The following is a 27,170-nucleotide window of genomic DNA, read 5'->3' as shown; positions in this document are numbered from 1 at the left end:
TTGCAGAGAGCACATGGAATCAAAAGGAGCTGTCTTTCTTATTGGAGCTACACTTCTACATTTGATTCAATTATATCATGGTGAGTTTTAAAACCTTTTGTTTGTTGCAGTCTCAGAATGGATGTACAGTACTAGCTGTGTGTATGATGCATGGATTGGGTAGGAATCTCATATATGGAAATAGAAAGCAAGACACTGAAAAGAGACAGAAAAATGTATGTGTGTAGGAGAATATTCTATAACTTTCTGCAAAATACAAAGAATTGATATTTTCCAAAATGTTTTATTTTTACATAGCACTAGCCGTATTTTAACATGAAAAAGATAGATACGTCAGGCTATGGGGTTCAATAAATAGGACATTATCCCCCAGATTCTTGTAGTACGCCTAGAGATCCATGCCGAAATCCAAGCTTATTCTATAACAACACATGTAACTTAATTGGCTTAACAAGCTATTCAGTGTTGATAACAGCTCTTAACAAACCACAATGAGCACTAAGTTTTACAAGGAGGGTGCCAACAGTTAGGCACCAAGAACACATGTAAATGATCAGACTACCAGCGCATACAAGGAGTGAAGGAGTAGCCTAATGGTTAGAGCATTGGGCTTGACATCTAGTGATGTCCAGTAGAGAATGACACGGGGACAAAGTTTGTCCCTGTCCCACCCCGTCCCTGTAGGTTCTGTCTCCATCCCATCCCCATCCCCGCAGGCCCTGTAACCGTCCCCGCAGGTTCTGACCCCGTCCTCGCTCCATCCTCATGGGCTCTGTCCTCATCTGCAGAAGCCTCAAACAATTATGATTTTATATTTAAATCTTTTTATTAAAGTATAAAAAGGAACAATATGCTGTGCAACTATTGTGTATAAATTACAAATAGAAAACAATAATAACAGCGAGCAGCTATAATAACCCTCCTCACCACCACCCACTACCCTTCCAATCCCAACAATAGCTGATTACTACCACCCCATGGAATACTAATCCACCCTGTTAAAATGTCCAGGGATACAAAATGCAACTCATTCTATATGCCCTAGAGGGGAGAAATATGCCCTATGTAGCACTGTTATGATTTTTTAATCTGCTAATGAATAATAAGTCATCAACAATCTCAGGATTCAATCTAGCTCTCCTGTCTTCTATAGTCCTGTCTTCCATGTCTTCTTAGAAGATATGCTGGTAGCACGATGTACAGAATCCTCCATGCAAATTTTGCTAGTTGTGGCCAGCATGTTTGTTGTCTGCATCACTCACCCTCCCCGTCCTCGTGGGCTCTGTCCCTGCCCCATCCCCATCCCTGTAGGATCTGTCCCTGCCCCATCCTCGCAAGCTCTGTCCTCTTCCCCATCCCCGCAGTTACTGCGGGTCCCCGTCCCCGTGTCATTCTCTAGTGTCCAGTTCAAATCCTACTGCTGCTCCTTCTGATCCTGGGCATGTCACTTACCCCTCCATTGCCTCAGGTATTAAAAAAAATTATTGTGAGTCTGACAGGAAAATACTTAGTATATATGAATATAACTCTCCTTGAGCTACTACTGAAAAAGGTAGGAGTAAAATCCAAGATAATAATGCTCCCAGGGGCGGCCCGACCATTAGGCCACCTGAGGCAGGGGCCTCGGGTGGCACTCTTCAGGGAGCTGAATCTCCCCTCTTTTCAGGGAGCGGCATCTCCCCTTCCTTCTTCTACCCCATTCGCGGCATTCACCTGTTTTGTCACATGCCAAACCCAGCAGTGGCAGCGATTCCCATACACTGCCCTACCACCAGCACCCACCTCTTCCCTTTACTGTGGCCGCCTCTCTGATGTAACTTCCTGTTTCATCAGAGGCTCAGGCAGCCGCAGTAAAGGAAACCGGTGGGTGCCGGTGGCAGGGCAGTGTATGGGAATCGCTGCCGCTGCTGGGTTTGGAATGTGACGAAACAGGTAAATGCCACGAACGGGCTGAAGGTAGGAAGGGGGGCAGCATCTCAGCATGGAGTGGGGAAATGAATCTTGGCCGGGGGGGGGGGGGGGCAGCATCTTAGCTCTGCCTCAAGCAGCATCTTTATTTAGGCCATCACTGAATGCTCTTGATTACTAAGCCGTGCTAACGGCTGTCCCTGCACAAATGTCGACAGAGCCCAATGAGATCTGCCAGCATTAGCGTTGGGACAACTGCCAGTGCGGCTAAGTAAACAGACTCCTAAATGTCAATATTCCAACTGCATGCTATTCTATCAAATGACACCTAAATAGAATGGCATGTAGTTAGAAGTGGGCACACCCACGAGCAGAATCTGGTGGCAGCAGTGCACACAGGAACACCCATAAATTATAGAATACTATAATTTATACATTTTTTTTAGCAATCTAGTTGTGAGCATTTACACTAGCTCTATATGGGCATAGCTCCCTGCCATGAGTATCTTGTAGATTTTAAGCCAGGGCTTCCTAATTTTGTCCCAAGGACCTTACAGACAGGTTTTCAGGATATCCACAATGAATACATTGGAGATCCAGCACATGTAAATTTATCTCATACAGGGCTTCCCTGGTTTAAGTGGAAACACATGAAACCATTATTAGTACAAGAAAAAATACAAATAGGGATCAAGTCACATCATATCAAGTAATGTACTTAAGATTAAAAACAAAATAGTATTACTAATCCTAAAACCTCACAGAGTCCCTTGGGTATTGGAAAGGACTCATGACTATATTAATGAGAATTACAAGCTGTTCATATGGTGAGATGAATTAATATCAGCATGTTTTCATGGAAGAAAAGTCACAAATAGAAATTAGAGCCATTTGTCTTTGGACACAGACAATATGGCATATATTTTATATGTGCTTTTATGTAAACAGTATTGGGGTCTCTACATACTTGCTGTAAATATCCATTTATTTTTTCAAATTACCTACTAAGTCCGCACCTTTTTCAGAACTTTAATTCCTACCATTAAGAAGGAAGCATACTCTGTACACTAGAAGCTAAAAGAAAGTAGGAAAACATATGACCACACAGATTTTTTAAAAAATTGTATTTCCCCTTTATCCTTTGCTCAAATTGATTAGAAAAACTGTAACAGCATCAGTCTGGAAAAGTTCTACTAGCCTGATCCTTACGAACACATTTGCATCTTTTAACCATGTTTTGCTTTTCTTTAGCCCTGCCTCATTCAGGCTTTAAAACTGCTGTACTCAGCTAGCCAAGGATGTCCCCAAAAGAGTTTTAAAAAGAACGCTGACATTTCATAATCAGAAAGCTGATGGGATATGTAGTGTCTCAGCTATAGTGTAAGTATTCAAGGAGAAAATATGGCATGATGTAACAATTTCATTCATTGTTTACGTACAATCTCACAGAAATTGCGTAGTAAAGAATTTTTAATAATCCAGTATAGGTCATATATTATCGATTTGCATCAATAGATCTAAAGATTTTCGTTGTAAGCACCTATAGGCAACTGGGGGAGAGAAGGAAGGAAGCTGTCCACTATCCCCGCCAAACCCCCCCCCCCCCCCCTCATTACCTTTGCTTAGATCCTATCCTGGCATGGCATTCTCTCACCTCCCATAGTCCAATTCAGTGATGCTGTCTTTGACCGCATCAGCATCACTTATAACAAACTCATAGTGGGCCTGCCCAGGCCCTATGGTGTTCTGCCATTTTCTCTTGCTGGTCTTCTGGTTACCATGGAAACCCTGCTAGAGACAAGGAAGGAAGGGTGCCACAGGGATTAGGCAGGCCCTGTGCTCTATTTCGTTATCAGGATCAGGATTGCTGAATTGGACAGCAGCACCAGGTCTAGATTGACACATACAGTGGAAGCAATGCTCTGGTGCCATCAAAATTTGGTGCCAAAGACAATTAACTATGGAGTTTATTTTCAAAGTTTATGGATGTCTCAAAATGCCCAAATGGATGTCTATGTGCTTGAAACATCCAAATCCTGATTTTGCAAAGGCAGAAAAGGGACATCCAACATGCAGTATTTATTTATTTATTTATTTATGTGTGACATTTATATCCCACATTATCCCAAACAAGTTTGAGTTCAATGTGACTTACAATAAACAGTATAGGATACATAACAAAGAATAATGCATAAGAAAGTAATTTTACAATACAGTATCATAAACATACGCCCAAATAGCAAGGGGGCGTGTTTTGGGCTGCACTAGGGAGGGCCCATAATTAGGACATCCAACAGCAATAACCAAACGGGAAGAAACTCCAAGTTTTAAAAGAAGGCCATCCTTAGTTAGACCTGTTTCAATCACACCTAGGGTTCAAAAAGGTGTTCTGATGGAGCAGCTGGCCACTGAAAGGATTAAGGGAAGACATGACACCTCCTTAATCCCTGAGTGGTTGCTGTCCCCTCCCTCTCCCCTGAAAGTGAAATAGGAAAGGAATACCAAGCTGTGACAGCTTCAGGTATTATGGGCATTCTGAACAGAGCAGCACATAGATCTAGGAGTAATCTAGTGGTTAGTGCAGTGGACTGTAAGCCAAGGGACCCAAGTTCAAATCCCACTTTGACTTGGTTTTATTTTTTTAAATTGTATGTCCTCCAGAAACAGAACAATACCTACTTACTGTACCTAAATATATAAGCCACCTGCAAGCCTGAAGGCTATTGAAGTGGTGTACATTCAGATGCAGTAGGTATTTTTCTGTTCCTGGAGGGCTCACAATTACAAAATAAGAGTTAAAGTGGAATTTGAACCTGGGTCCCTTGGCTCTACAGGGATGTCTGTGTGGCCATTCTTAAAAGAATATGTACAAAATATAGGATGTAGAAGTGCTCAATCGCAAGATCAATTACTCAAAACTTCCACAAACTGAAAATGCACTCGATATGAATATTGTTATAAAAGGAAAAATGGCCTCACAGAGCTCCTAGATCAGCATGATCTAATAGAACTAAAACAGACTTCAATTTAGTCCTCTGTTCATCATTGGCCACAAAAACCTTTGATCTAAAGATGGGTAGCTAATTGTCAAAATCACTCTTATTGCAATGGTGTTAACATTCTCATTGCATCCATCTAGATTTTAAATTCAATCATTTTTTTATTGATGACACACAAAAGTAGTCCACACCAACAGGTAAGTAGCATTCTAACAATAACATAGTTACTTCACGGTTATGCTTTCACTAAACAGCATCATCAATTTTTAGTATTCTCCCCCCCCCCCCTTCCCTCCCTTGAGTGTCCAAACTTAATGCCTAAAAGCAAAGTTCCGGATGTGGTAGTCCCTAGGGGACTGGACTCAGATGTCCCCCCAGGACCCCCCAAAGCGGCACATCATTATCAACTCAATCCCACCCTCCCCTCCCTGTGTCTCGTTATTCAAATCTGGGAATGAATGTCCGGGGCTCCATGAACCAGTCAAATGTTCAAGAGGGTACTCTTAGCTATTGGGGGCATAGAGTCCAAAAATGGACCCCATCTCAAGCAGAATTTATCCAACTCCATCGGATTTCCATCTTTTATCATCATTCTCTCAAAGCGTAATAGTTGCACCATCCGCATTCGCCAATTCTGGAGTGAGGGGCCTCTTGGGGATAACCAATCCACTAAAATAGTCTTTTTTGCAATCAGAATGGCTCGCTGTACAAAAAGAATAAGCCCTCTTGGCCGGGGAGCCTGCAGACAGGGCTTCCCGAACAACAGCATCGGAGAACACGACCATCTAGTTCTCCACAAGGTTGAAACCTGTTTTAGTAAAGCAATCCAGAAATTCTTCACTACCGGACAAGTCCAATACATGTGCCCCAAGGTCGCTCCCACAAAATGACACTTGGGGCACGCCCCATCAGGGGAAACCCCCACATGGAACGCCCGTCGAGGCGGCATATGCATCCGAAACACAAAACGGTATTGTAATTCCCAGTGATCTGTTAAAGGTGACACTCTGTAAAGGGCCAACACATGTTCTTTAAGCAGGCCGGATGAAATGACTACCTCCAGGTCTCTGCTACAGGCCTCAGCATATTTGCCAAAATCTGGCTCCCCAGCTGTGTCTTTGATATGTCGGAGGTGAAACCTCAGTGGAACTTTTTGTTGTGATCCCTATCCATCTAGATTTTAAACGACACAGACTACACTCAATACTATTAATATAAACTGAAAGAAAACTTATCTTTCAATTGTGGGACGCTACCAGCATGTTGTGATCTCTAGTACTGGAGCAGGTTTCTTCTCCCCCTCACCACTAGCTGACAATGGCCAGCATTTTGTGCCACTGCTTCAGGGTCTAAGTGGCGGGGTTATTTATGAAACAAGCTCTTACTGACTTCTACGTAGAAAGGTCTTCCCCAAACGCATCAATGGGCCTTATATAAAACAAGATGTAAAATAGACCCCAAAACATTTTGGCAAGAAATATATGATAACAACTAGGCACCAAAAAACGATTCAACTGACTTCTTCACTGTTTGGGATGAACGATACTATGAAATCCTTAACAAAATAGCGCCCATACATACAAAATCAGCACAAAAACACAATAAAAATACTCTGGTTTAATGAAGAACTAAAAATTCTAAAAACACAAACTAGAAAATTAGAACGAAACTGGAAAAAAACAAAAACGAACAATCACTAAAGGCCTGGAAAGAAAGTCAAACAAAATACAAATATAAAATAAGACAGTCCAAAAGAAACTTCTACAGAGAACAAATAGGCACAGATTACAAAGACACAAAGAAATTGCACAAACTAATAAACAAGGAGTAGCCTAGTGCAGTGATGGCGAACCTTTCAGAGACCGAGTGCCCAAACAGCAACCCAAAATCGAATTATTTATCGCAAAGTGCCGGTACTCATTATGGGCGGGGTTACCACATATGACTCCACCCCTATGATAGCCACACCCCCTACACCAGCCATGGCGCATATAAACAGACATCACTGAAAATATTATACTAGTATAGGAGGAAAAAATAACATGATTTTTTTTCATTATAAATCATTTCTGTAAGCTGTTACAGCTCCAGTATACCCAGTGCAAAATAAGCCAGCAGATGTAAATTCTCAAATTGGACATATTCTAAACACTAAAATGAAAATAAAATGATTTTTTCCTACCGTTGTCTGGTGATTTTGTTTTTCTATCCATATTGGTCCAGTCTCTGATTCTGCTGCTATCTGTTCTCTTAACTCCGTTTCCAGGTCTTCCTTTCCATTTATTTCTTTACTTTCCTCCTTTCTTCTTCATTTCTTGCCCTCCATCCATGTCCAGCAACCCTCCTCTCCCCTCCAGCCACCCATGTCCAGCCACCCTCCTCTTCCCTCCAGCCACCCATGTCCAGCCACCCTCCTCTCCCCCCTGCCCTCCCTCCCAGCACCAGGCTGCCCTCCCTCCCGGCACCAGGCCGCCCTCCCTCCCAGCACCCAACATCAGGCCACCCAGCACCCAACATCAGGCCTCCCACCCACCCAGCAGAAGCACCCAGTAGCAGGCCTCCCTCCCACCCAGCACCAGGCCTGCCGCCCTCCCTCCCAGCACCAGGCTGCCCTCCCTCCCAGCACCCAGCAGGCAGGCACCCTCCATCCCTCCCTCCCAGCACCAGGCAGGCAGCCTCCCTCCCTCCCAGCACCAGGCAGGCAGGCAGGCTCCCTCCCTCCCACCCAGCACCCAACATCAGGCCTCCCACCCACCTAGCAGAAGCACCCAGTAGCAGGCCTCCCTCCCTCCCAGCACCAGGCCTGCCGCCCTCCCTCCCAGCACCAGGCCGCCCTCCCTCCCAGCACCCAGCACCAGGCAGGCAGCCTCCCTCCCACCCAGCACCCAACATCAGGCCACCCAGCACCAGGCCTGCCGGCCTCCCTCCCAGCACCCAGCACCAGGCCTGCCGCCCTCCCACCCAGCACCCAACATCAGGCCTCCCTCCCACCCAGCAGCACCAAGCCTCCCTCCCAGCACCAGGCCTGCCTCCCGCCCTCCCTCCAACCCAACAAGTATCAGGCCGCCCGCCCGTCCTCCCTCCCTCCCAGCACCGGGAACCCCCCTCCTCCTGTGAAATTTTAAAAGCCTGCCGTTCCTCGGGGTTAAAGCAGCGTGCAGCGCCGGCAGCGAAGAAGCGCGTGTTCTTCGCTCGGCGCGCCTTCGGCCTTCCCTTCGGTTTCTCAAGCTCTGGTCCCGCCCCCTCATAGGCGAAGAAGCGCGTGTTCTTCGCTCGGCGCGCCTTCGACCTTCCCTTCGGTTTCTCAAGCTCTGGTCCCGCCCCCTCATAGGCGCTGCTTTAACCCCGAGGAACGGCAGGCTTTTAAAATTTCACAGGAGGAGGGGGGTTCCTGGTGCTGGGAGGGAGGGAGGACGGGCGGGCGGCCTGATACTTGTTGGGTTGGAGGGAGGGCGGGAAGCGGCGAACTATTCGGAGGGAGGGAGCATGGGCGGACCAGCGACAGGCGCGTGTGCCAAGGGAGAGGGCTCTGCGTGCCCTCTCTGGCACGCGTGCCATAGGTTCGCCACCACTGGCCTAGTGGTTAGTGCAGTGGACTTTGATCCTGGGGAACTGAGTTCAATTCCCACTGCAGCTCCTTGTGACTCTGGGCAAGTCACTTAACCCTCCATTGCCCCTGGTACAAAATAAGCACCTGAATATATGTAAACCCCTTTGAATGTAGTTGCATGTAATCAATAAAAATAAAACATAGAAAAGAAAATAAGATGATACCTTTTTTATTGGACATAACTTAATACATTTCTTGATTAGCTTTTGAAGGTTGCCCTTCTTCGTCAGATTGGAAATAAGCAAATGTTGGTAGATGACAGTATATATGAGTGAAACATCAAAGCATTTCAGTGACAGTCTATATGCATGAAGACAGGGCAACCTTCGAAAGCTAATCAAGAAATGTATTAAGTTATGTCCAATAAAAAAGGTATCATCTTATTTTCTTTTCCATGTTTTATTTTGTTTTATTTCTATTGATTACCTTTAAAAGTGGACTAACACAGCTACCACACCTCTCTACTTAATGTTGTTGCAAAAACCTCAGAAAGGCGGTATATCATGTCCCATTTCCCTCCCTTTCCCTTAACACCGAATGCAAACCTCCCACATGCAGACAATCTTGCCAAATACTTTGAAGAAAAAATTACCAATCTACACAAGAATCTGCATCAGGAAAATATGAATCCAGAAACCTTCATAAACAAACTAGATCCGAACCCAAGGGAATACCCGGCAGACCGTATTTGAAATAACTTCACTCATCTAAGCACCGAAATAGCTCACGCACTCAGATAATTCTCCTCCACCCATTGCCAACTAGACACCTGCCCCAACTATATAATGAACCCCCCCCCCCCCCAGAATCAATATGTCACAGAACTCACAGACCACCTTAATTATCTATTCAAAATAGGCCTATTCCCACAGGACAGAGGAAATATCCTACTAACTCCCATCCCAAAAGACACCCCCCAAAAAAGTAGAAGACACCTCGAATTATAAACCAATAGCATCCATACCCCTAACAAACAAATTGACAGAAGGCATGGTCGCCAAACAACTAACAAAATACTGCACGAATCTCAATCTGGCTTCAGACCTCAGCACAGCACAGAAACAATACTAACCACACTCCTGACCAGATTCAAGCAGGAAATAGCAAGGGGTAAAAATATCATCCTACTCCAATTTGACCTATCAAGTGCATTCGATATGGTCGACCACCACATACTACTGAGAATCCTCGACAAGATAGGAATTACAGGAAAAGTACTCTCCTGGATCAAGGGATTTCTGACATCCAGAACATACCAAGTCAAATCAAACTCAGATATATCTCCACCTTGGAAAGCGGAATGTGGAGTACCACAAGGATCACCGCTCTCACCTATATTAATCAACCTAATCATGACGCCACTGGCTAAATCTATATCCAAACAAGGCCTCAATCCATTTTTCTACACAGATGACATCACCATCTATATTCCCTTCAAACAGAACCCCACAGAAATCACCAAGGAAAAAACAAACAGCATGACCATCATGGAATCCTGGGCATCGGCATTCAAGTTAAAACTCAATAGAGATAAAACCCAATGTCTCATTCTTGCATCCCAATACAATAATGTTCCCCCCTCAGCAATTAACGCACAGGGTTCATTCCTCCCAAACTCAGACCACTTGAAAATCTTAGCAATAACAATTGACTGCATCCTAACGCTAGAAAACCAAGCTAAGAACACGACCAAGAAAATGTTACACACTATGTGGAAGCTCAAACGTATAAAACCTTACTTTCCCAGGGATTCATTCTGCAACATGATTCAAACCATGGTGCTAACCCATGTAGACTACTGCAACAGTATTTACGTAGGCTGCAAAGATCAAATCAAAAGAAAACTACAGACAGTACAAAGCACGGCTGCCAGACTCATCTTCGGAAAAACACGCTTCATAGTAACATAGTAACATAGTAGATGACGGCAGAAAAAGACCTGCACAGTCCATCCAGTCTGCCCAACAAGATAAACTCACATGTGCTACTTTTTGTGTATACCTTACCTTGATTTGTACCTGTCCTTTTCCAGGCACAGACCGTATAAGTCTGCCCAGCACTATCCCCGCCTCCCACCACCGGTTCTGGCACAGACCGTATAAGTCTGCCCAGCACTATCCCCGCCTCCAAACCACCAGTCCTGCCTCCCACCACCGGCTCTGGCACAGACCGTATAAGTCTGCCCAGCACCATCTCCGTCTCCCGCCACCGGCTTTGCCACCCAATCTCGTCTAAGCTCCTTAGGATCCATTCCTTCTGAGCAGGATTCCTTTATGTTTATCCCACACATGTTTGAATTCCGTTACCGTTTTCGTTTCCACCACCTCCCGCGGAAGGGCATTCCAAGCATCCACTACTCTCTCCGTGAAAAAATACTTCCTGACATTTTTCTTGAGTCTGCCCCCCTTCAATCTCATTTCATGTCCTCTCGTTCTACTGCCTTCGCATCTCCGGAAAAGGTTAGTTTGCAGATTAATACCTTTCAAATATTTGAACGTCTGTATCATATCACCCCTGTTTCTCCTTTCCTCCAGGGTATACATGTTCAGGTCCACAAGTCTCTCCTCATACGTCTTGTAACGCAAATCCCATACCATTCTCGTAGCTTTTCTTTGCACTGCTTCAATTCTTTTTACATCCTTAACAAGATACGGCCTCCAGAACTGAACACAATACTCCAGGTGGGGCCTCACCAACGACTTATACAGAGGCATCAACACCCCCTTTCTTCTGCTGGTCACACCTCTCTCTATACAGCCTAACAACCTTCTAGCTAGGGCCACCGCCTTGTCACACTGTTTCGTCGCCTTCAAATCCTCAGATGCTATCACCCCAAGATCCCTCTCCCCATCCGTACCTATCAGACTCTCCCCGCCTAACACATACGTCTCCAGTGGATTTCTACTCCCTAAGTGCATCACTTTGCATTTCTTCGCATTGAATTTTAATTGCCAAACCTTAGATATTCTTCTAGCTTCCGTAGGTCCTTTTTCATGTTTTCCACTCCCTCCGGGGTGTCCACTCTGTTACAGATCTTAGTATCATCCGCAAATAGGCAAACTTTACCTTCTAACTCTTCGGCAATGTCACTCACAAATATATTGAACAGAATCAGCCCCAGCACCGATGCTTGAGGCACTCCACTACTCACCTTTCGCTCCTCCGAGAGAATTCCATTCACCACCACCCTCTGGCGTCTGTCCGTCAACCAGTTCCTAATCCAGTTCACCACTTCAGGTCCTATCTTCAGCTCATCCAGTTTATTTAAGAGCCTCCTGTGGGGAACCGTGTCAAAAGCTTTGCTGAAATCTAAGTAGATTACGTCCATAGCTCGTCCCTGATTCAATTCTCCTGTCACCCAATCAAAGAATTCAATGAGATTCGTTTGGCACGATTTTCCTTTGGTAAAACCATGTTGTCTCGGATCTTGCAACTTATTGGGTTCCAGGAAATTCACTATACTTTCTTTCAGCATCGCTTCCATTACTTTTCCAATAACCGAAGTGAGGCTTACCGGCCTGTAGTTTCCAGCTTCTTCCCTATCACCACTTTTGTGAAGAGGGACCACATCCGCCGTTCTCCAATCCCTCGGAACCTCTCCCGTCTGCAAGGATATATTAAACAAATCTTTAAGAGGACCCGCCGGAACCTCTCTGAGCTCCCTCAATATCCTAGGGTGGATCCCATCCAGTCCCATGGCTTTGTCCACCTTTAGCTTTTCAAGTTGTTCATACACACTCTCTTCCGTGAACGGTGCTCTATCCACTTCAACCTCATTAGTAATTTTTCCAGTCCATCGCGGTCCTTCTCCAGGATTTTCTTCTGTGAAAACAGAACAGAATTATCTGTTTAGCAAATTTGCTTTTTCTTCATCATTATCCACATAGCGGTTCGCAGTATCTTTTAGTCTCACAATTCCCTTTTTAGACATTCTCCTTTCACTAATATACCTGAAGAAAATTTTGCCACCCCTCCTTACATTTCTAGCCATTTGTTCTTCCGTTTGCGCTTTCGCCAGACGTATCTCTCTCTTGGCTTCTTTCAGTTTCATCCGGTATTCCTCCTCGTGTTCCTTTTCTTTAGTTTTTTTGTATTACTGGAATGCCAACTCTTTAGCTTTTATTTTCTCAGCCACATGCTTGGAGAACCATATCGGTTTCCTTTTTCTCTTGCTTTTATTTACTTTCCTTACATAAAGGTTCGTGGCCCTATTTATAGCTTCTTTCAGCCTGGACCACTGTCCTTCCACTTCTTGTATTTCCTCCCATCCCATCAGCTCCTTCCTCAGGTATTTCCCCCATTTTACTAAAGTCAGCATGCTTGAAATCCAGGACTTTGAGTTTTGAGTGGCCACCCTCCTCTTCAGCCGTCATATCAAACCAAACCGTTTGATGGTCACTGCTGCCCAGGTGGGCACCCACTCGGACATTTGACACATTATCCCCATTTGTGAGTACCAGATCTAGCGTCGCTCCCTCCCTCGTGGGTTCCGTCACCATTTGTCTGAGCAAAGCACTTTGAAAAGCATCCACGATCTCTCTACTTCTTTCCGATTCCGCAGACGGAACCTTCCAATCTACATCCGGCAGATTGAAATCCCCCCAACAACAGCACCTCTCTTTTCTTCCCCAACTTTTGAATATCAGCGATCAGAGCTTTATCTAGTTCCTCCAATTGTGTCGGGGGTCTGTAGACAAACACCCACAGAAGGTGAGCTCTCCACAGGAAAACCAGTAAGGAAAAACAAACAGTGGATCCAACAAAAAGTCCTCTCACAATGAGTGTCTTCCTGAACAAGGTCTTTATTCACAATTGCACGAATGACCCGACACGTGACGTGTTTCGGCCGTAAGGCCTGCGTCAGGGGTCTATAAAATAATGTACATAAAAACACAAATATAATTGAAAGTAATTAAAACACACAATAAAAACTCCAAATGACATTTTGAACATATCAAACCATAAAAGACTCAAAATGGCATTTTTAAACATATTTAAACCATTAGGACAACTTAATAAAAAACAATTAAAATTACAAATATATATATCTCAAATGATGAAAAAATGAAAAAAATGGATGACTAAAAATTGTTATGGACATAAATAATATGAATATAGATCAATATCAAAAAATTAATTAATTAAAAATTAAAAATTATAAATTATTATTACATAGAGACGAATGAGGACAGGACATATAATAAGGTACACTAAAAAGTATAATTCGAAAATAAGGAACATACCAAGTGTTGTCTGAAGTCAAATAGCCTTGTAGATTAGATGAAAAAGATGAAAAACCAACACTGGAAATACTAAAAAATGTATAAAGTAAGAAATAAATAAATACATACTGCCCATACATTTATATGTATCAAACACTTAAATAATAAGAGAGACAGAAGGACTAAGACACTAAAGATGAACAGGGATCTCCAAGTTGATTTGCATCTAAATATAAAAGTATAAAACACATATGTTAATGGTGTACAAACTTACTCTTGTTGAATGCCAACGATGTGAAAAAAATAAAAATAATAATAAATACTTAAGCCAGCTAGTATCATAGCCTTGAAAAGACCGGATAAACAAGATGGATTCAAAAAGGTAAGAAAAAATTGTCAGATCGAAAAAATATATATATATAGATCAAAAACATAATAATAATAAGATCAAAAAGGGTAGATCAGAAAAAATGCCCATATGATATTGACGATAAAAAACTGGCAGCTAATGGCCCTTAAACAACTGAAAAAACTGAAAAACTAAAGATGCGTCTACATACTGTATAAATCTAGTGCACAATCTCCATAGATGACATGCATGTAAACTATATAAGCACAACTAATTGCCCAACCGGTATGGTCGCAACAAAAATGTATATATAAAAGTTCAGAAAAGGCAGGCTAACCGTCTGAAACGTAGCACTGTCCCGGAGACGCGAAGGGAAACAAAATGGCGAACATGCCTTCTAAAAACAAAAGCAAGGTACTATGCCGTCAGTGATAGTAGCGTGCCACATCGTGAATTAGATAGAACACAGAACTATCTAATCAAAATCGCTGGGGAATGGAGAAACGCACATGTATATATACATGTGCGTTTCTCCATTCCCCAGTGATTTTGATTTGCCTTTCTAAAAGTAGATTATTTCATAGTTTTTACAGTCACGAGGTCTGCCGTTTTCATCTTTTTAATTTGTTTTTTCTCAGCAGCGTGCATATTATTTTCTTCCCTTTTTCACACATTTCCGACCTTGTTCTGTGTTCTATCTAATTCACGATGTGGCACGCTACTATCACTGACGGCATAGTACCTTGCTTTTGTTTTTAGAAGGCATGTTCGCCATTTTGTTTCCCTTCGCGTCTCCGGGACAGTGCTACGTTTCAGACGGTTAGCCTGCCTTTTCTGAACTTTTATATATACATTTTTGTTGCGACCATACCGGTTGGGCAATTAGTTGTGCTTATATAGTTTACATGCATGTCATCTATGGAGATTGTGCACTAGATTTATACAGTATGTAGACGCATCTTTAGTTTTTCAGTTTTTTCAGTTGTTTAAGGGCCATTAGCTGCCAGTTTTTTATCGTCAGTATCATATGGGCATTTTTTCTGATCTACCCTTTTTGATCTTATTATTATTATGTTTTTGATCTACAGTGGGGGAAATAAGTATTTGATCCCTTGCTGATTTTGTAAGTTTGCCCACTGACAAAGACATGAGCAGCCCATAATTGAAGGGTAGGTTATTGGTAACAGTGAGAGATAGCACATCACAAATTAAATCCGGAAAATCACATTGTGGAAAGTATATGAATTTATTTGCATTCTGCAGAGGGAAATAAGTATTTGATCCCCCACCAACCAGTAAGAGATCTGGCCCCTACAGACCAGGTAGATGCTCCAAATCAACTCGTTACCTGCATGACAGACAGCTGTCGGCAATGGTCACCTGTATGAAAGACACCTGTCCACAGACTCAGTGAATCAGTCAGACTCTAACCTCTACGAAATGGCCAAGAGCAAGGAGCTGTCTAAGGATGTCAGGGACAAGATCATACACCTGCACAAGGCTGGAATGGGCTACAAAACCATCAGTAAGACGCTGGGCGAGAAGGAGACAACTGTTGGTGCCATAGTAAGAAAATGGAAGAAGTACAAAATGACTGTCAATCGACAAAGATCTGGGGCTCCACGCAAAATCTCACCTCGTGGGGTATCCTTGATCATGAGGAAGGTTAGAAATCAGCCTACAACTACAAGGGGGGAACTTGTCAATGATCTCAAGGCAGCTGGGACCACTGTCACCACGAAAACCATTGGTAACACATTACGACATAACGGATTGCAATCCTGCAGTGCCCGCAAGGTCCCCCTGCTCCGGAAGGCACATGTGACGGCCCGTCTGAAGTTTGCCAGTGAACACCTGGATGATGCCGAGAGTGATTGGGAGAAGGTGCTGTGGTCAGATGAGACAAAAATTGAGCTCTTTGGCATGAACTCAACTCGCCGTGTTTGGAGGAAGAGAAATGCTGCCTATGACCCAAAGAACACCGTCCCCACTGTCAAGCATGGAGGTGGAAATGTTATGTTTTGGGGGTGTTTCTCTGCTAAGGGCACAGGACTACTTCACCGCATCAATGGGAGAATGGATGGGGCCATGTACCATACAATTCTGAGTGACAACCTCCTTCCCTCCGCCAGGGCCTTAAAAATGGGTCGTGGCTGGGTCTTCCAGCACGACAATGACCCAAAACATACAGCCAAGGCAACAAAGGAGTGGCTCAGGAAGAAGCACATTAGGGTCATGGAGTGGCCTAGCCAGTCACCAGACCTTAATCCCATTGAAAACTTATGGAGGGAGCTGAAGCTGCGAGTTGCCAAGCGACAGCCCAGAACTCTTAATGATTTAGAGATGATCTGCAAAGAGGAGTGGACCAAAATTCCTCCTGACATGTGTGCAAACCTCATCATCAACTACAGAAGACGTCTGACCGCTGTGCTTGCCAACAAGGGTTTTGCCACCAAGTATTAGGTCTTGTTTGCCAGAGGGATTAAATACTTATTTCCCTCTGCAGAATGCAAATAAATTCATATACTTTCCACAATGTGATTTTCCGGATTTAATTTGTGATGTGCTATCTCTCACTGTTACCAATAATCTACCCTTCAATTATGGGCTGCTCATGTCTTTGTCAGTGGGCAAACTTACAAAATCAGCAAGGGATCAAATACTTATTTCCCCCACTGTATATATATATTTTTTTTCGATCTGACAATTTTTTCTTACCTTTTTGAATCCATCTTGTTTATCCGGTCTTTTCAAGGCTATGATACTAGCTGGCTTAAGTATTTATTATTATTTTTATTTTCATTTTTTTCACATCGTTGGCATTCAACAAGAGTAAGTTTGTACACCATTAACATATGTGTTTTATACTTTTATATTTAGATGCAAATCAACTTGGAGATCCCTGTTCATCTTTAGTGTCTTAGTCCTTCTGTCTCTCTTATTATTTAAGTGTTTGATACATATAAATGTATGGGCAGTATGTATTTATTTATTTCTTACTTTATACATTTTTTAGTATTTCCAGTGTTGGTTTTTCATCTTTTTCATCTAATCTACAAGGCTATTTGACTTCAGACAACACTTGGTATGTTCCTTATTTTGGAATTATACTTTTTAGTGTACCTTATTATATGTCCTGTCCTCATTCGTCTCTATGTAATAATAATTTATAATTTTTAATTTTTAATTAATTAATTTTTTGATATTGATCTATATTCATATTATTTATGTCCATAACAATTTTTAGTCATCCATTTTTTTCATTTTTTTCATCATTTGAGATATATATATTTGTAATTTTAATTGTTTTTTATTAAGTTGTCCTAATGGTTTAAATATGTTTAAATATGCCATTTTGAGTCTTTTATGGTTTGATATGTTCAAAATGTCATTTGGAGTTTTTATTGTGTGTTTTAATTACTTTCAATTATATTTGTGTTTTTATGTACATTATTTTATAGACCCCTGACGCAGGCCTTACGGCCGAAACACGTCACGTGTCGGGTCATTCGTGCCATTGTGAATAAAGACCTTGTTCAGGAAGACACTCATTGTGAGAGGACTTTTTGTTGGATCCACTGTTTGTTTTTCCTCCTGGGGGTCTGTAGACAACACCCACGTGGAAAGAGGTTCTATCCTCTCTTTTTAAGGTGATCCATATCGCTTCTTCCTTTCCCCAGTTCCCTGTCATTTCAGTCGCTGTGATATCATTTCTCACATACAGAGCTACTCCTCCACCTTTACGCCCCTCTCTATCCTTCCTAAAAAGATTATAGCCTGGTATGTTTGCATCCCATTCATGGGAACCATTGAGCCATGTCTCTGTGATTGCAACTATGTCCAAGTCTGCCTCCAACATCAGGGCATGAAGGTCATGAACTTTATTGCTTAGACTGCAAGCATTTGTGGTCATCGCTTTCCATCTACATTTCCTAGTATGTGTTTCAGTTTTAGTGATTTGGGGGTGTCTTTTCTCTTTGGGTACCTTCATATCTTTTTGTTCCACCTTCCTTGCTTTTTCTTTTTCTTCCGCCTCAGTTTTATTTTCAGGAACATCACAGTGCTGTAGTGGAGCAAAAGAATTCTGTAGGGGCAAAACTTGTGAGGGCAGATGCTTCTGTGTCACATAATGAAGCCTGCCTGAGCCTACTGTGAACCATCTATTCTTAGGTGGTATTATCCTTTGAGGCAGTGGTGAGAATTTGGTATGATTCTGTGCAGTATGATTTTGTGCAGTCCTAGAAGTTGCTTTAAGTGCATTCAATTCCTGCTTTACTTTGCTGAGCTCCTGTTTTAAACTAGCAAGCTGAAGACAGATAGGACAAGCTTTAAGTCTCCAGATGCTTGGTCTTGAAACTAAAGCACCACAATTACTACAGAGAATAAAAGTCATCTTGATTTGTTGAAATGGGTATGAACAGGTGTACTATGATGGGGTTGTAATTAGGGTGGGGTTAATTTATGATACGTAGTATATTTGGTAAAGCTATACAGGAAGTGTCAGTCTTTGGGGTTTCAGTCTTAAGAGGGGTTTCACGATTCAAAAGCATGAAACCCCTCCTAAGAAGCTTACATTGGTTTCCTGTTAATGCTCGCATAACATTCAAAATATGCACAATAGTCCATAGAATCATCTACGGACTCGCACCAGATTACATGACGGAACTTATCAATCTACCATTAAGAAACCTGACGAGAACAGCAAGAACCTACCTAACCCTTCACTACCCCAATTGCAAAGGTATAAAATACAAATCTTCACATGCCACCAATCTCTCCTTTATAGGCACACAACTTCGGAACTCACTACCCAAAGACCTGAAACTCGCAGAAAACTACCTACAATTCAGAAAAAAACCTGAAAACACATATTTTCAAGAAGACTTTCCCTCCTGGATCTGCCTAATCCCACACCACCATACATCACAAAAAGTTCAGAAATGGAAAACAATAATATTAACCTCTCTCACAATATGCTAATATATCAACCTATCCATATGTAATCCCTAACACATATATTTTGTATCCAGTATTATATCATTCCAAGTAGTGATATCTTATACATGTTAATCCAACATTTAATTTGTTATTTTTTACATGTTTTAATATATTTATCTTTTCGGGGGTCTTCAGATATCAAATTCATTTCCACCATATAGAGGATTTTTCCCCCAAATTCTTAATGGTGTGTTTCAATTCTTCATTGACCAACCCGATTTTTATGATTTTATTCTTATAAATATTATCTTATACTATCTAGTACTTAATATTACTTAGCTTCAGTTTCAGTTAATAGACAATGAAGCAGCAAATTTTCTTTCCATTCAAACCTCCGCCGACTTGGCCAGGTTTCGTTTGTACTTCGTCAGGGAAGAGGTTTGCTACGATAAAAAAATCATTAAAAATGTTCATTATTATTCCTCCAAACTTGCACATATCACCACAATCTTATTTAACTCAATCCTAATTATCATAATTTCTTTACCATTGTATATTCACTTCCGTGTCCCAAAGAAAATGGCTGCAGCGTTCTCTAACGCTACTACAGTTTAAATAGACCTCAGCTGATTCTACCACCTCGGCTCTGATAGGTTCTTTTACATCTATTGCCCACCAATCAGAGACCACCAATCCAACTCGGAATTCAATCCATGTGGCTGCAAAGAATGCAATTGAAAAATCATTTTCTGTTCTTTATAGTTCAAAAGAAATCCAGTGTCACCACCCTCCCATCCCAACTGAATATGATCTATAATTCTCCATTTAATATCATTTATCTGATGATTACTATCTATCCAGTGTTGAACAATTGGAGCCGATGTAATTTTATTGTTGATTCGAGATTTATGTTCATTTAGTCTAATTTTAATGGGACGGCTAGACCTCCCAATATAGATCATTTGACATGGACAAACAATGGCATACACCACATTCTTAGAGTTGCAGTTCGTGTAGGAGCGAGATATTAAAGGGCGTGTTGTACCCGGAGGTATCCATGTTAACCCTTCAATTGTCGATTCACACCATTGACAGGTTTCACATTTGTAGTGACCTAGTTGTTCATCAGAATTCACCATGTATTCAAGTTTTTTATATGTCAACATTTCTCCTATTGTTTTGCCTCTTTTAAATGCACCTATTGGATGGTCCCTAAAACAGGCGTGGACCTGTATAATTTTCCAGTTATTATGTATACTTTCAGTAATACGAGAGCTTAAAATAGAGTAGGGAATAACCATCACTAATTTATCCTCTTCCAATAAATTTTTATATTGTAGCAATAAATCACGGTGAGAATATTTAGCTCTCAAGTATGCTGCTTTAATAATTGCTTTAGGGTAACCTCTCTTTTGAAAGCGAGCAGCCATTTTAGATGCTTGCATCTCAAACATCCGATCTTCTGAACATATTCTCCTTATTCTCAACATCTGACTCACTGGTAAACTTTTTTTCAAATGATACGGGTGGAAGCTGGTAAAATGTAACAAAGTGTTTCGTGTCATAGGTTTTTGATATAAGTCAGTATGGAGATAACTGAAAGTATACATAATAACTGGAAAATTATACAGGTCCACGCCTGTTTTAGGGACCATCCAATAGGTGCATTTAAAAGAGGCAAAACAATAGGAGAAATGTTGACATATAAAAAACTTGAATACATGGTGAATTCTGATGAACAACTAGGTCACTACAAATGTGAAACCTGTCAATGGTGTGAATCGACAATTGAAGGGTTAACATGGATACCTCCGGGTACAACACGCCCTTTAATATCTCGCTCCTACACGAACTGCAACTCTAAGAATGTGGTGTATGCCATTGTTTGTCCATGTCAAATGATCTATATTGGGAGGTCTAGCCGTCCCATTAAAATTAGACTAAATGAACATAAATCTCGAATCAACAATAAAATTACATCGGCTCCAATTGTTCAACACTGGATAGATAGTAATCATCAGATAAATGATATTAAATGGAGAATTATAGATCATATTCAGTTGGGATGGGAGGGTGGTGACACTGGATTTCTTTTGAACTATAAAGAACAGAAAATGATTTTTCAATTGCATTCTTTGCAGCCACATGGATTGAATTCCGAGTTGGATTGGTGGTCTCTGATTGGTGGGCAATAGATGTAAAAGAACCTATCAGAGCCGAGGTGGTAGAATCAGCTGAGGTCTATTTAAACTGTAGTAGCGTTAGAGAACGCTGCAGCCATTTTCTTTGGGACACGGAAGTGAATATACAATGGTAAAGAAATTATGATAATTAGGATTGAGTTAAATAAGATTGTGGTGATATGTGCAAGTTTGGAGGAATAATAATGAACATTTTTAATGATTTTTTTATCGTAGCAAACCTCTTCCCTGACGAAGTACAAACGAAACCTGGCCAAGTCGGCGGAGGTTTGAATGGAAAGAAAATTTGCTGCTTCATTGTCTATTAACTGAAACTGAAGCTAAGTAATATTAAGTACTAGATAGTATAAGATAATATTTATAAGAATAAAATCATAAAAATCGGGTTGGTCAATGAAGAATTGAAACACACCATTAAGAATTTGGGGGAAAAATCCTCTATATGGTGGAAATGAATTTGATATCTGAAGACCCCCGAAAAGATAAATATATTAAAACATGTAAAAAATAACAAATTAAATGTTGGATTAACATGTATAAGATATCACTACTTGGAATGATATAATACTGGATACAAAATATATGTGTTAGGGATTACATATGGATTGATTGAGAGGATTCCCCACACTATTAATTGGGTCTAATTAATAAGAATATATCAACCTAAGCATTTATTGTACTTCTGTATTATGTACTAGACTTCTACAAATCTACATGTTTTAACTGCCTTTTTAGCAATATGTAAGCCACATTGAACCTGCCATACGGTGGGAAAATGTGGGATACAAATGCAATAAATAAATAAGCATCAGAAATTCTAGTTGAAAACCTCAGCAAAGAAGAATTGATTTCATGAACATCATCCTAAAGAGACTCTAAGATCACTGCAGGTCAGGGGCGTAGCTACGGGTGGGCCTGGCTGGGCCCAGGCCCACCCAATTTCAGCCCAGGCCCGCCCAGGGCCAGCCCCAGCTCCCATTGCCGGCCACTGCTGCTTTTCCTGTTGAGCAGCAGGGCCGGCGCTACAAAAGCTAACGCTAAGGACGAAAAATGTTAAAAAAAAAAAAAAAAAAGCACGGCACCGGCAGGCACTGTCTAGGCAGCCTTGAGGCATTGGCTGCTGGCTCGCAGGCTCCTCCCGTCTCCTACGTCACTGCCCCTGGAGCGACGCAGGGGCAGTAACGTAAGAGACGGGAGGAGCCTGCGAGCCAGCAGCCAATGCCTCAAGGCTGCCTAGACAGTGCCTGCTGGTGCCGCGCTTTTTTTTTTTTTAAACATTTTTCGTCCTTGGCGTTAGCTTTTGTATCGCCGGCCCTGCTGCTCAACAGGAAAAGCAGCAGTGGCCGGCAATGGGAGCTGGGGCTGGCGCTGGCATGCAGGGCGGGCCTCGAGGAAAAGAGAAAAGAGGGAAAACATGGAAGGATGGGGAAAAAGAGGGAAAACAGATGGAAGGATGGGGTGAGAGAGGGAAAACAGATGGAAGGATGGGGTGAGAGAGGGAAAACAGATGGAAGGATGGGAAGAGAGACACTGGATGGAAGGATGGGGAGAGAAAGGGGAGATGGATGAAAGGATGCAGAGAGAAAGGGGAGAGACTGGAAGGATGTGGAGAGAGAAGGGACACTGAACGGAAAAGGGTAGAGAGATAGAGAGACACTGGTTAGAAGGAGGGAGAGAGAGACATTAGATGGAACGATCAGGAGAGAGGGTAGATGGATGGAAGGATGGGGAGAGAAAGAGGGAAGACGCTGGATGGAAGGGTAGGGAGAAAGAGGTGACACTGGACGGAAGGATGCAGAAAGAAAGAGGTGACACTGGATGGAAGGATGCAGAAAGAAAGAGGGGAGACTACTGGAAGGATGGGGAGAGAGAGGGGAGACTGGAAGGATGGGGAGAGAAAGAGGAGAGCTGCTGGATGGAAAAGGGGAGTAGTGAAAGACTGGAGAATAAGAGGAAGGGGCATGGGGAGAACAAGGGTGAGAAAAAGATGAAAAGCCATAAGTAGGTGAAGGAAATTAAAGAATGGATAGTAAGAATGAATTAAATCAGGACAGAGAGAGAGAGAGGCAGAAAAATATTGAAGAAAGCAAAGAAAAAGGAGAGAAAAATGACAAATGGCCAGGAAACCGTGGCAGAAGAGTTAAGCGAAAACGAAGGAAAGCAGAATCTAGAGACTGGGAGCGACACAATGAGAAAAAGTAAATGGCCATACAAGAAAGGTAAAGAAAATAATTTTATTTTTAATTTAGGATAAAGTAATATGGTACCTGTGTTAATGAAGTTTCAGAGACCAATACTTCCTTCCTTAGGTCAGGAGAGGATACCGTAACAGCATTATACTGACCTTAGGCAGGAGGTTTTGGCGTCTGAAAGCTCATTGAAAAGGGTGTTAGGCTATTAAATAAATTTTCTGAAATCTGATGCACTGAAAAGCAGCACTTTACCCTGTGTGACAAATGCATCTGATTAGCGTGACTAAATTTTGCTGGGGGAGGGGGGTAGAGAGAAAATTTTGTGCCCACCCACTTTGGGTTCAGGCCCATCCAAAATTGGCAGTCTGGCTACGCCACTGCCGCAGGTTCAATCCTTGCACCCCAATCATGGAAGCAGGAGATTTTACAGTACCTCTCTGATGCTCCCCTATCAACTTGGACACTTTCCTGCTTCGGGATAGCTCCATCCTGAGGAGATAAAATCACTGATAGTGGACCCCCCCCCCCCCCAACTGCAACAATGAATAAAACCCCTCAGGAAAATCTACCACTCATTGTTCCACCTCAGTGTCTCTGTTTCCGGGTGGAAGGGGAGCTGCATATTCGATGGGTCTAAGCGATGCGTCATTCACACTGCCGCTGGCAGCTCCAATCGCCAGCTCAACAGAAGAGGGGAGTGGGGTAGACAAAGCAGTCACCTGAAATACATCCAGTGTTGCCTATCAAAGTGGGGGTCCTGGTGGAGGTGGTAGGGGGCACCCCAAACCTTTCTCTTCTGTTTGCCCATTAGAGCAAAGTTTACTACTCCGCAAGTTAAAAATCGATGGGTAAGTCAGAGCGTCCCGCATATATGTCCTATACAAATGTCATCTTTGGATTCGACAGGCCAACTTATTTAATTCAGAAACTGAAATGGTGTACTCCAGCTAGAACTTTAAGATCTAGTCATGGATGTCTGCTAGTGGTTCCCTCCAGAGAACTAATTTGGAGAGAATTTCGGAGAGCCAGAGTTTTTTCAGTTATTCTTTGGAATGGGGCTACTCACTAAGCTGTGACAAGAAATAAACACCTTAATTATTAGGAAGAAACTAAAATCCTTGCTTTCTCTACCTTAGAGTTATTGTATTTATGATCATGTGTAAATAATTTGCCCTTACCTGTGGATGGAAAGAGTATTTTTCTTTTATTTTGCTTCTTTTAGCTATGCTATTTTATTTCAATTTTATGATTGCATTTTGACTATTTTTTTCAAAACTTTGGTTTTATTGAATTAACCACCGTTTGGATCAACTTCTGAACAGAAGTTGTATGAAAGATTTTCTAAATAAATAAGTACCAGCTGCTTAGTGCAGGTTACCTCAGTGCTTTCTTGGAGGCCCAATTCAATCAAACCTCTATTGTTTAGGGTTGTAATCTCCATGCTGCACAGATAGCCATGGTGCTGATTTGGAAGCACAATGAAATCGTATTACTGGTGTTTCAGAGGGAACTGCCTCTTTATGCAGGTTAGATCTTTACCATTATGGATAGATAAACATAAATGTTCTCATAATTAAAACAAGATCCAGGCCTCCCCACCCAATGTTTTATTTATTTGGATTTTGCTCATACCTTTTTCAGTGGTAGCTCAAGGTGAGTTATATTCAGGTACAGTGGGTATTTTCCCCTGTCCCTGGAGGGCTCACAATCTAAGCTTGTACTTGAGGTAAGGGAGGGTTAATTAACTTGCCCCAAATCACAAGGAGCAGTGGTGGAATTTGAACCACGCACCTCTGGATGCCAAGACTGGTGCTCTAACCACTAGGCCACTCCTCCTCTTAAACTTGTTCTTACCATTTCCCTCTCTATTGCAAGAATGCTTACATTTGTCACAGCATTGGTCTCTGGAACTTGTATTGGTAACCTATTCCACCACCCTTTCAGTCAAGAAGTATTTCCACTTATTTCCTCAGTCTCCTTCCCAACTTCACATCATGAGCTTTTGTCCTTGAAGTACATAAGTATTGCCATACTGGGACAGACCAAAGGTCCATCAAGCCCAAGAACTTCTAGTTACTGCTCAATATTTAAATATTTCAATCATACCCCCAACCCCCTCTAAAATGCTCACCAAGGGAGAAAAGCCTTTTGTGAATCAAATCTTAAGTGATATTAAAAAGTTAAATATTTAGCATTTGAGATTTGGATTAGTTTATTTGATCTTTCTTATTAGTTTCAGCAGAATAAAAGAAGACCAAATTATAACAAGTCTAATGGCCTATTGCTTCTTTCAGAGGTGTCCTCCCATTTCTCCTATTTACTGCCTACAAGCATAGGGGGGATTCTATAAATTGTGCTCAAAAATGGGCACCGGAAAAGATTGGCATTAAGGGCCAGATCTGTATATGGCACCTAGAAAATCCGCGTGGAAAACATTTCTGCCTAAGCGTATTCTATAAGAAGCACTAAGATTTAGGTGTAGTATATAGAATACACGTAGTTGATATCATAGTGTCTAAAGCTACGTGCCTCCACTTACACCAACAAAAACATGGTGTAAATACCGGCGAGTAGATTTAGACGCAGAGGGCCATATTCTATAACAATGTGCGTAAATTTTGAAATGCCCACGAAACACCCATTTCCTTGCCTATAATCATGCCTCTTTTTGCCTGCACGCATTAAAATTTAGGCACAGTGCATTACAGAATACGATTAGGATGTATGAATAAATTCTAATTATTGCCAATTAGTGCTCATTATTGCTTGTTAAGTGCTGTTAATGCTGATTGACTTGTTAAGCCAATTTAGTTGCGTGCATTGTTACAGAATATGCTTGGATTTTGGCATGGATATCTAGGCGCGCTATATAGAATTCAGGGGTAAGCGCTGTTCTATAAAGGGCATGTACCCTTTCTAGAATAGTGCTTAGCGACAGATCCTGTGCCCAACTCTGGGTGTTAGAATTATGCCTTCTGAAGCTTGTTGTAAATCCCAGCGCCCAACTTGAGTGCCCATGCCCATGACATGCCCATGACTCGTCTCCTTGTCTCTTCCATGGCCACGCCTCCTTTTGGGTTGCACACTATGGGATTTGGATGCCCTGCGTTTTAGATTAGTGCACAGTCCGTTGCACGTGCAACTAACTGGTGGCAATTAACATCAATAATTGGTTGTTATCACCTAATTATTGATAATGCCTCGTTAAGCAATTAAGATGCATGAGCATCTCGGCCGTGCACCCAAATTTGGACGCCATGTATAGAATCCAGGGGATAATGTTCGGAACAGAGGGCTCTATGTTGTAGTGCTTTTCTCTTTGGCTTTCATTGTAATCAGAATATTTTTGTGTTTCATTAGGCTTCATACAAAACACAGAAAGCTGTGTGTAAACCCAAACAACAAGGTTATCAAGCTATGGATGAAAAGGAAGAACAAGCGTCCTGACAGATGGAATGTTAGTCATGGAAAGAGGAGAAAGTGCAGAAGAAAGACCAGAACTGTTTGCAAAAAGCAGAGACATCACTAGGCATGGGCACAGTGCCTCGAGTGTCATGCAGCAGAGACTATTCCTCTGCTTCCTGCTCTAGTGACCTCCCCCCCCTCCCCCAGGTAGCAGCACACAGGGAACAAGAGGGGAGAAGGTGAGACTACAACATGGACAAAGCAGGGATAAATTGCTTGATCCCAAATCCTAATGACCTCCTGTCATTCCTCTCCACCACCAAAGATGTTGCCTCTTGCCTGGAGA

The 27,170-nt window shown here is 42.2% G+C and overlaps 1 long non-coding RNA gene across 1 annotated transcript; it reads left to right on the top strand.

Annotated features, from left to right (window-relative positions):
- Positions 1-26,890, top strand: LOC115462971. Its single transcript, XR_003940979.1, has 3 exons — positions 1-80; positions 3,160-3,288; positions 26,780-26,890. It is a non-coding gene; the product is annotated as an uncharacterized LOC115462971 (long non-coding RNA).
- The last annotated feature ends 280 nt before the right edge of the window (positions 26,891-27,170 follow it).

The sequence above is a fragment of the Microcaecilia unicolor genome, chromosome 2, assembly GCF_901765095.1.
Source record: "Microcaecilia unicolor chromosome 2, aMicUni1.1, whole genome shotgun sequence".
In the NCBI taxonomy this organism is placed as follows: Eukaryota; Metazoa; Chordata; class Amphibia; order Gymnophiona; family Siphonopidae; genus Microcaecilia; species Microcaecilia unicolor.
Note: the sequence above shows the minus strand (reverse complement) of the source record. Positions and strands in the feature narration are given on the sequence as shown.